Raw genomic sequence first — 8,976 nt, 5'->3', positions numbered from 1 at the left:
CATGTGTTGGTGTCTCTGATTATTTTAAGCCATCAGATTTCTCAGTGGCTAATAAAAAATGCCTTAATTGGGTTTTTACACTTACATTTCCAGGGGACTAAAGATTTACTCTTGTTTCCAGGAACCCTAGTATAAAAAACAGCAACAATTTCCTGACAAGGTTTTTGCAGATGCAAAAAGGGGTGCGGTGGCTGGGATGGCATCATCTTCGATTAAGAGCTGTTTCTGTATTTTCTGTGTAGATGTATTAGTCTGTAAAACAGCTGGAAATGGAAAACAATAGAGGATGTTTTGTTCAAAACAGGGAAAAGCCCTCCAGACTGTGCAGTCACAGGCAAAGGAGTGAAATGCCTCTTAAACTGAGACACCACATAGAACTTCAGGGAAGGAGCATGGTCACCACCATCCATCTCCTCCACTCCCTGTTTTTTGGTTCTGTAACACGTTAAAGAGTTGTTTGTTATCTAAGTGCTTGTTACCAGGTGCTGCTGATGCAGGAATAATGGCTTATCTTTAAAGTGTTAAATTCTTGCTTTCCTGGGCTTTAAATTATAGATTTTTCTCCTGACCTCACCGGCCTGGGGTGAAGGTCAGGACTGAGCATGTAGCATTCATGGTGGTGGACTCATTTATTTAATTTAACAATTCCTTGGGGTTTAAAGGGACCATTGTTTTCCTGACATTCTGTTGAAAGGTTAGAGCACACCTCTTACTGTCTTCAGTTAAAAAAAACAAATCCCTCATCTTCAGGAAAGGAATTGTTGTGAAAGGAATAGTATGAGGGAGTGAGGTGAATCTTGTATTTCTTTAGGGGTCAAAAAAGCTCTGCAAGCTTGTCCACATTAGTGGCCTGTAGCTCTCAAATGCTTCCCTGGCTATGATAGCAGAGAGATCCTGAACCTCTTACAGAAACAGTGTGCCCAGGTGATCCTGGGAACCACTCCAGAAAGAGCATCCAGGTGGGATGAGGCTCAAGGTCATTCTGGCTTTTGGTGGGACAGAGCAAACATTCCCTATCCACTCCTGGTTGTGGCTACAGGGTTTTTTTTACCTGAGGACAGTGCATTTGTGTTTAGCTTGATATAGTTCTCTTGAAGAATTCCTCTTCTTTATGGCTCTCCTGGTGCTTCCCTAACCCAAAGGCTTTCTGCCCCTCTGCTCAGGTGGGACCCCACCTGCAGAGCTGGCCCAGCACAGGAGGGACCTGGAGCTGCTGGAGAGAGGCCAGGGGAGGCACCAGGATGATCAGAGGGATGGAGCAGTTCTGCTGGGAGGAAAGGTTGAGAGAGATGGGATTGTTCAGCCCGGAGAGAAGCTCTGGAGTGACCCAGCTGTGGCCTTCCAGGGCCTGAAGGAGCTACCAGAAACATGGAGAGAGATTTTGAAAAAGGACCTGGAGTGCCAGGACAACAGGGAATGGCTTCCCAGTGCTAGAGGACAGGGATAGATGGAATATTGGGAAGGAATTGTTCCCTGGGAGGGTGGGCAGGCCCTGGCACAGGGTGCCCAGAGCAGCTGTGGCTGCCCCTGGATCCCTGGAAGTGCCCAAGGCCAGGCTGGACTTTGGGGCTTGGACCAGCCTGGGTCAGTGGAAGGTGTCCCTGCCCATGGCAGGGGTGGGGTTGGATGGGCTTTAAGGTCCTTCCCAACACAAACCTTCCTGTGATTCCATGACTTGCGTTGCAGTAGGATGTGGTGGATGCTGGAGCTCAGCTGGAGCTTTGGGAAGGTCCAGCTCCTCTCATTTGAGTCTCCTGCTAGACTGGAATTTCAGCCACGTTTCCAGGAGCTGTGATTGAAAACCGAGAGCTTCCAACATTCTCAGTTAGCAGAGTTGGTTACCATATGCAAATGGTGAGGCTTGGCATGTGTTCTGGAGAAGTTCTTGTGATACAGATCTTGTTTCAAGGTTGTTTTCCTCAACACCAGCAATTCATCACATTCCTTGGAGCACTTTTATTGGGAGAGGAGTTAAACGCTTGACCTTCTTTGCATCCCACTTACGCTACTTGTGACTTTGATTTTCTTTTCCCCACATGGGAGGGGCTCATCTTGCTTCTTTATTCTTTGTGCTAAAGTTATTCTGTTCTTCTCATTGCTACTTTGATTTTTGGCTTCGTTTTGCCCTGTGCCTATAAATATATTTCCTGGGCCACACTTGCACGCATTGCTCAAGGTGAGGCTGTGCTGTTGACTTGAAAAGGAGTGAAATGATAATTCTTGTGAACTTTTCTAGGTTTTTATTTCACACTTCCCCCGCATAAAATTGCATCCCAAAGATGTCCTCTGTGTATGATGTATTGCTCCTTCTTGCTATTAATGCTATTTGCTGCTCTCTGAGGATTTTGGTTGCCTAAAAATACTTCTGAAAATTGGAACAACTTTTTATTTATAAATGCTCAATATCTTGTGTTTTTTAATGATGGTAGTTAGAAATTAATAATTGGTTTGTTAGAATAAATATACAAGGGGTGAGGTAGAGGGAATATTTTTAGACAGTCAGATATTTCTGTCCAAAGCACAGGGAGGTGGCTCTTGATCCTCTGTGATTCCCCCTTTGTGCTGGATCAGCCAGGAGAGAATTGGCTTTCTGGGCTGCCAGGTCATGTCCAGCCTCTCATTCACCTATCAGCTTTTTAAATTAAACCCCCTAAGCTCCAGTTCCTGCTTTGTGTGCCAGAAGAGAGATTTGAAGTCCTTAGGTGTTTGATTTTCAGCCTGTAATGTTATACTCACCCTTGGTCTCCCTATTCTGTGTCCTGACATAGTCATTGACCCGCCTGGTCCCTCTGGAGATGCCACTGGCATCTCATTTCAGTCTTTGCTTTGCGAGGTCTGATAAGTTGGTTCCTCTCCATCTCTCCTCCTCACCTGACTGACTTCATGTGAGTGCTGGCTTGTTTCACTTCAGTTCTTTTGAACTTTAATGACCACCATTGTACTTGGTTTGCCAGATGCAGTCTAACAAACAGCTCGCTGCTGGCATGTGGGGAGATTTCCCCACCTTTTTTTTCATGGGAGGGTTAATCATTAGGCCAGTGAGGTTTTTATATTTATTTGGTTGGTCAAGGGCTGTTTTCTGTGGCCCTGTGGAGGTTTTGTGCTCTGGTTCCCATCTTCTCCTACAGAACTTTCTCACCCGATACCACAGGACATTTCTTGCACTTAGATTTGTGTAGAATAAATTTTGTTTTTGCAATATAAAGAGTGTTGCTACCTGTATCCTGCATTTCTCCATTTTCCTGCAGGCCTGATGCTTTTATTATCCAGGCCCTGCTTCCCCAGGGCCTTGTGCTCCCAGCCCTCTCAAGCATGCGGTATATGCAAAGTCCTGCTGGGTCTTGGTGTTGCAGAAAAGCCTTTGGGGTTCAGATTTCATCTCCCATAACCCAGAATTATCAGGCTGTTTGTCAGCCCTCGTGGGCCTTGGTGTGGCAAAGAACAGCACGTCTTTCCTCTGCAGGAAATGCAGGCTCTGCCCCAAACCCACCAGCGAGGGTGTTTGGTGTCCCCTGGTATCCCCAGGGTTGATTATCCCTGGGGATAATCAGGAGGTTTCCCCTTTGCCTTACTTCTCCTGGGTCTGAGGTCAGGTGAGATGGATCCTCCAGCGTTCCCTTGGAGCAGATCTCCTCTGTCTCCATCTGCATCCTTTCCAGGCAGAACTGGGAGCAAATGCCACCCCCAGCATGCCATGGCCTGACTGTCCTGTGCTCCATGTCCCTGCTCAGGCAGGTAAGAGGTTCAGCTTAACTCAGACTAACTCAAAGGGGTTCTTGATAGGTTCAGGTTCTTTTTTTCTCTTTTCCCTCGGGAGGTGCTGCGTGTTGATCAACCCAGCTTTGGGCACAGGGCTGGAGTTGGATGTCAAAGCCAAGTCTGGGGGCGTGCTTGGAGCTTCCAGCTGGATGAGGCAAGACAAGAGCAGAGGCTCATGTGACCTACTTCTTCAGCTCTCACACACAGCCTGCAGAGCAGAGACCTGAGCTGGAGGAGACAGCTCTGCTGGTAAATGAGGAGCTGTTTCCATGCTGTGCAGCAACAGAGCGCTCTCAGGAGATTTGACCTCCATCATGGTTATTGGGCCACTTTGCCCAGAGCAGCTGTGGCTGCCCCTGGATCCCTGGAAGTGCCCAAGGCCAGGTTGGACTTTGGGGCTTGGAGCAGCCTGGGACAGTGGAAGGTGTCCCTGCCCATGGCAGGGAGTGGCACTGGATGGGCCTTAAGGTCCTTTCTAACCTAGGCTGTTGTATGAAAATCAGTGTTTGAATAAAGCACCCAACACCTGTCACAAACAGTAAATTGTCACCCTGATTTTTTAAAGCTTATCACTGCTACCTAAGAAGGGCATTTGTATGAGAGTGGTAAAAAGGCTTCTCTGGATTATTCTAAAGATAGCAAAATTGAGATTGAGTTTATTAAACCAGAAGAAGTTTCCCTTCACATGGTTTCCTGCGAGAGCAGTTGCTTTTCTTGGTTGGTGGCAGCACACATCTGTCATGGTTGACAGCTTGTCTGGAAATCTGTGTGACAAATCCCACTAGGAAATGGCACAGGGGGGAAAAGTGCTACAATCCAGTAGCGTATTGCAGATCCTAAATCTGCTTCTGCACAGGAATGAAAACAGGTGGGGACTGTGGGGTTTTCCCTGTGCTGGCTGGAAAGGTGCTTGGTGTTCCTGTTCCCAAGTGTCTGGAGATGGAGGGAGTGACAGGTGGGAGCTGCTGTCACAGCTGGCTGCTCTGTAAAAGGCTTAGGGTGAAATTAGACTTCAAAATGTGATAGGAGCTGACTTCTCTACCTGCCTGTACTTGTCCAGCCCTAACACTGCCCGGCCCTGGAGAGGCTGGATTTTAAATTGGCCCTTCCTTAGCTGATTCTCCTTCAATCACAACAGTCCTGGTGGCAGTTTTAGCCAGCCTGGTATCTTTGCAGATATCTTTGGCCTTTTTTTCTGCCAGCTTGCTTTTAGAAGAAGATATATGTGTCTTCTAATCTGACTTCCTGAGTTCCCAGATTACTGCAGGGAAAGTGAGTCTGAAAAAAAAAATCAGGAGCTGAGATATTTATTCTGGTATTGTAAAAGGAATAAGGTAGGGATATAGGTCAAAGTCTGTGATAGGGATAAGAAATTGCATAGGGCAAAGGCAACAGACCTGTAGCAGATAATTACACTCAATAAATAAATAAATATCTTTACTGCAATATGACACACCACAAAAGGATAAGGATCCTTTTGTGCTTCCAAGGAAAGATACTTGTTAAGTCAATATTCCCTTCCTTGTGGAGTGTTGTCCAGGCCCTGGTAGGGGTAGGTATTATATGTTATATATTTTGTATCTTGCAGCTGTGGTGTGCAATCGGAAGGAGAGCATGAGGTCTCTCTGTAAATGGGAGCTGGGAGTGCTCTGGGCTCTGTGGGACTGGCAGGGAAACCTCAAGGGCACTGCAAGTTTATAGACAGGCAAAGGGAAAAAGAAATATGAATACAAAAAAAAAAGAAAAAAGTGGTGAGTGAGAAAAGTCAAGGACCCCTGTCAGAACTTAGTTTACAGATCTGGTGGGTAGAAGCTGATGGCAGCAATTCCCCCTGGCCAGGAGGCACAACTTCTTCCCTGGCCACTGCCCAGCCCTGAACACATTGGCCACAGAGGCTGTGGGCTCTCCTGCCTGGGGCTGTGGCACAGCTGTGTGCACACAATGCTGTGCCCTGTGCTCTGGGATGGCCCTGCTGGAGCAGGGAGGTGCCACCAGCTGCCCTCTGAGCTCCCTTCAGCCTCAGCCATCCTGGGATCCTGTGCTGAGCAGTGCTCAGAGGAGAGGACACATTTGTACCCACTCTGAAAGAGAAGGTGACAGAAGCAGCTGTGGGACTGTGTATTTTGCATTTTTACCGTTTTCCTAATGTTTATGGGGATTTGGTATGTGTGGGATGCCATCCCCAAGGCTGGACCAGCTGCACTGGGAACCTTCAGAGCTGTCAGTGCAGCCTGGAGGGCGTGTGGGAAAGCAAGATCCTGCTGGGGGCAGGAGTGGTTGTGTCACTGGGGCACTAAAAACCCAGCCTGGCAATCCCAGCTCTGGGTTGTTTATAAAGTGAGCTCTGCAGCACTATGAGAAGACCAAAGTAGGTGCAGAGCTGGTTCCTGGCTTGGGCTCCTCTCTCCCATTGTGAAATCCTGGCAAACTGGTTTTGAACTTGGTTTCTGGCTGTAGCAGTCCCCAACAGCAGTGGGTGTTGCCAGTGCTGGAGGCTTCAGTGGCTGATTTCTTGTCGCTTCTGGAGCTCCTGTTCTCTCCAACATCCTTCTGAAAGTTGGGGATGATCCCGTGTGAATTATAGAACAAGGAAAGGAAAAATATTTCCTGTTCTCATTCATGTCCTGATTGCTGACTCCAGGAGGTAATGCCCTAACCTGGCTCTCTGGTGCTTCCAGCAACCTGTGCTGTGCTTTCATAGCTTATTTCTGATTTGACATCTTACAAGTGAGGCTCTGGGGCTGCAGATCCACCCTTGACAGAATTCAGCCCCATTTGTAAAGGGTGAAAGGTGAGGTGGATAAGCTGGAAGAGCTTGTTGGGGCAGTTCAGTATCTCTGGTATCTCTGTGCGCTGATGCCAGAGGTGTTACGTGTGTTCACTTGGGGAATAATCGGATTTCAAAGGTACCGATCCTAAGGCACTGGGGACACGATGAGCAGAATTTGTCATACTCCCAGTGATTGGAGGATGCTCCATTAACTGGGTGACAGCTTCCTCTGGCACTTTGGAGAAACAAAGCCAGAGAATCTGAGAAGAAATGGTGCTGAAGGCAACCACTGTGTCTCCATCACTTGAAAAACTAAGCAAGGCACAGAACCTTCATCTGCAGGTTCCCTGGCACTGGGAAAGCAAATTAACTAGAGCAGAGGCTGCAGCAGTGGAGTGCTTTTCTCCTGGCAATCATCAAATAAGGGAATTCCTGCAAGGATTTAAGAGTATACTTGTGCAAAGTCAGAGACAGTGACCTCTCCCCGTGTCTTCCACGTGGGAGAATTCCACAAGGCACAGCCCTCTCCTTCCATGGCACTTGCCCAGAGGCTGCAGCACTTCTGGGGCTGACACCCCAGAGCAGAAAGGATGTGGCCTCTTAATTTCCACCTCTGCTACCTTGTAGGTGGCAGAAGGTGTTGGTGAACCTATCCCACTGGTCATGGCCAGCTTGAGAACACTGACGTGAGCATTGGTGCTTTGGGGCAATTTCTTGGGTAATGCTGGGACAGGAATTTTGCCTAAGAAGGTGATTTGGAATGGGGAAGGTGGATGGAGCAAATGCCTCACAAGCAGCTGCTTGCTGGGCCTGTTTGGGGGAGTTATATATAGATTCTGCTCTCTGTTAGAGTAACAGGTTGCACAATGGGCTCCTAAGAGAGCTTTTTCTCTAGGAATTTGTCTCTTTGGGATTGGGGTGTCAGGGTGGAACAGACTTTGCAGGAAAATGCTGAATCCCAGTGCACAGGGGGAATGACTTTCTTTTGTCCTTCCTGGTAAGGAGAGGAACAACAGTCTCCTGCAGGCAGAGTGAAAATCCCCACAAATAAAAATATTCCCTGTAATCATAAAATCACAGAATGGTTTGAGCTGAAAGGGATCTTAAAGTTCATCCAATTCCACCCTGTGCCATGGGCAGGGACACCTTCTGCAGTCCCGGGTTTCTGCAAGCCACATCCAGCCTGGCCTTGGACACTTCCAGGGATCCAGGGGCAGGCCCTGCATGTTTTGCTGGGATGCTTCTGCTTTCTCTGGCTGTGTGAGGCTGAAGCTCTTGTTCAATAGTCCAGGAAGTTCTTTGATGAGAATTGAGTGTTGCTAATTTGCATCTCTCTTGAGGTAAGCAACTACTTTTTTTTTTTTTTTTTTTTCCTCTTGCTTCATTTCCGATTGTTTCATCAGTTACTTCCTTGAAAAGCCCCACACGAATTAAAACTTGTGACAACAGCCAAATATATTTAGTTATTATAGCTCAATGTAACGAAATTTCACACTATTCTTTGCACTGTGCTTGGGGAAAATAAGTGAAAAATAGGTGAAAAACCATTGGATTTCTTATACACAAAACATTTGCTTGAATTGTCAGGAGGTTACAAGGAGTCAGTTTAATTCCTAGAAGGGAAATAACTTTGATGAAGTTAGAAGTGAGGAATGATGCAACAAATGGAGATAGTGTTGACTCATTTTCTGTCTCACTGATAGGTATCTAGGGGACACATGGAGGTGTTACATGCTCTGGATGCTAATTTTTCTGGTACATTGTAACACTTGTTCTCCATCTTTTCCCTTTCCTTTCTACAGCTCGCTTTTAATGGGGAAAAAAAAAAGTTTTCCTTCAGAAATGCCCTCTCTAGAACCAGTTGTGTGTCAGGCCAGGATGGTTTAGAGCGGTCTGTTTGGCACCTTTTCCACCCTTCTGCTTTACTGAAAGTACAGGAAGGCAAGGTAACATGGAGAAGGGAGTAAAGATGTGAATTTAAATGTACCAGGATGGACTTTTCCAATGGATACTGTTCCGATTTCCCTGTTCTTCCAACCTTGCTGTGCTGTTTCTATGGCAGAAATTTAATCTGCCCTTAATTGAGAAAAACAATATGAGGAAAAGCAGGGAATGAGTGATGCTAAAGAACGACCCTGGTATTATTCAGCTGAGTTAATCCCGAATGTAATGCCCTGGGTTTAACTGGAATTACACTGGGGATTAGTTCAGCTGATAGCTGATCACACTCTAATAGCTGCCTGGCTTTGGAAGTTGGTTGAGCAGGTGCTGTTGCCTCCTTCCAGCCCCATTCCTTCACCTCCTTGTTTTTCCCACAGCGGGCCCCGTTCTTCCTGCAGCAGAACCTCATTTGAGGAACCCCATTTATCCTTTCACTGGTCCCTTGGGGTTTCCCATTTTCTGTGTTAGGACTTCACCAGGAGAATGAACCTTGGGGAGCATTGCAA

The sequence above is a fragment of the Cyanistes caeruleus genome, chromosome 8 (genome assembly GCF_971803275.1).
Source record: "Cyanistes caeruleus chromosome 8, bCyaCae1.hap1.1, whole genome shotgun sequence".
Lineage (NCBI taxonomy): Eukaryota > Metazoa > Chordata > Aves > Passeriformes > Paridae > Cyanistes > Cyanistes caeruleus.
Note: the sequence above shows the minus strand (reverse complement) of the source record.